Genomic DNA, 2500 nt, shown 5'->3' on the forward strand with positions numbered 1-2500 from the left:
GTCTGCGAAGCGTTTCGTTCAACAACGACACGGAGTTAAAATGTGGATCGATAATTTCTACCGTCAAGGCATTATCAAGAAGTCGTGAACAACGAAGGAGAATCGAACGAATTTATCTCACAAGCCAATACTTGAAAATTATATAATACCTACACGCGTCAGTGAGATTCAATGAGTAAGTAATTCAGTTGACTGACCAAATGAATACTCGATAAAACCGAAGGATACTCATGTTTCTTCGTATGCGTGCGCGTGTGTATAGTAATAATGACAATAATCCTTGGATGGAATTTATTGATATTTTAATGCATCGCTACGCGCGTTTCAACAAATCACATGTTTCTTATGATCATAGTCCGTGTTCCTGGGATGATTGCAGTACAGTCTGTAGTATCCACAGACTTTAGGTAGATTTTGTTCACGCATTGATTTCTTCATATTTATCCTGCATTATATCGGCACAGCTCGGTGCGACCCCAAAAAGCTGGTATTGCCATATGGCGTCATTTGACTATAGCCGGCATAATACAAAGGTAGCTTTTACATGCATATTCAAAACGTCTCCCGTAAACGAACTTAAAGGATATATATATATATATATATATATATATATATATATATATATATATATATATATATATATATATATACATACACATTCTCTCATATATGTGTGTGTGTGAGTATGTGTATGTGAGTATCTGTGTGTAAATATGATAATATATACATGAATATATGTACACATATGTGTACAAATATTAATATACACATGTATGTATATATTTATACACACACTCATATGAATAGACACACATACTCACATATATTTTTTTTATATTATGCATGCGTGCGCGCACGCAGGCACATGGACACACGCATGTACACACTACATACGCACATACATACACATGCAAGGACATATACATACAGATATATACTTACAAACACAGACCCCCACAGATATGGTTACAGACATTCATACAGATGTAGATTCACACAGTAGCTAACAGTCACACACATAGAGAAGCACAAAGAACAAGCAGACAACGCACGCGCGCACTCACACCCATACACACCTACACTCACACACACATGCACACACGCACGCCTGCGCACGCACACATATACACGAACACACACTACTCCCAGCTACAGACACACACATACACAAGCTTGCGTCTGCGCAGCGCTTTGTCGATTTAGTGAGGCGATTACTGTTAGATTTGATGTAAGCGGTATTAACGCCTCTGAATGGCGACTCTAACAGGGTTGAAAAAATGTAATGTTAGAATAATCGTATCAATTAAAAAGGATCAAAAGTCTTTTGCGATTTGCAATCTCGCGTATAATTTCCAGCACTCCACATCTCATCCGAATATCTTTTACTCAATCATTCCACTTCCTCATTCACATACCATTCCTTCTAGCCACACCTCTCTCGAAACCCATTCAAATTTTCTATACTTGATCTCATCGTAGTAGTGGTGGTGTGCAAGTTGTGATGGTGGTCGTTTGCAGTTGTTGTTGAGGTTGTTGTTATTGTGGTGGTGGTGGTAGTGGGGGATGGTGCTGGAGGTCGTTTGCTGTTGTTGTTGCTGTTGTGGTGGCGGCGGCGGCGATAATATAATAGTAATGATGGTGGTGATGTTGGCTGGAATTCTTGAGTAGTTGAGATTGTAGTCGTTCAAATGGTTGTGGTAGTTGTGCTGATCGTGGTTAAAGTTACCGTAATAATAGTCTCAGAGGTGGTGGAACAGGAGGTAGTATTACAAAAATGGTGGTGGGTCTGATAACTCTTTTATGTTGCTGTAATGGTTGTCAAGGTGGTGGTAGTTATGGTGGTAGTTGAGATAACGATTTTGGTGGTGGTGGTGGTGGTGGTGATGGTGGTTTTGGTTATAGTAGTTGTGGCGGAGACGGTGTTTGACTTGATGGTAATGGTCGTGATATTAGTGGAGGTGTTAGTGAAGAACGAGGTGATGATAGTGGTTGTGTAATTATGGTGGTAGTGGTGGTGGTTGCTGTTGTTGTTGTGGTGATGGTGAAGGTGGTGGTGATAATGGTGGGGATGATGGTGGGGATGATGATGATGATGGAAGTGGTAGTGATGGCAGTTATGATAGCGGTGGTGGTGTTGATAGTCGTAGTATTGATGATGGTAGTGGTGGTGTGGTGGTAGTAGTAGTGGTGATGGTATATTTATATATATAGAGAGAGTATGAAGGGTTTTGTTCTTTTGTGATCTAAACGAATAGGTACGCTGAATAAGTGCTATAGTTGGTTCCAAGTTCATAGTTCCAAGTTCCAAGTTCATAGTTCCAAGTTCCAAGTTCATAGTTCCAAGTTCCAAGTTCATAGTTCCAAGTTCCAAGTTCATAGCTGAGGCTAGATCTAGGGATCCGTATTAGGGTTCCGTTATAGCAGGTATATATTATATTAGAGGGAAAAGCAGAAGCAAGGCAGAACGAGTATCTCAAGTCATTTAGAATAATTTAATTAG

The sequence above is a fragment of the Octopus bimaculoides genome, chromosome 8 (assembly GCF_046866305.1).
Source record: "Octopus bimaculoides isolate indiv1 chromosome 8, ASM4686630v1, whole genome shotgun sequence".
Taxonomy (NCBI): domain Eukaryota; kingdom Metazoa; phylum Mollusca; class Cephalopoda; order Octopoda; family Octopodidae; genus Octopus; species Octopus bimaculoides.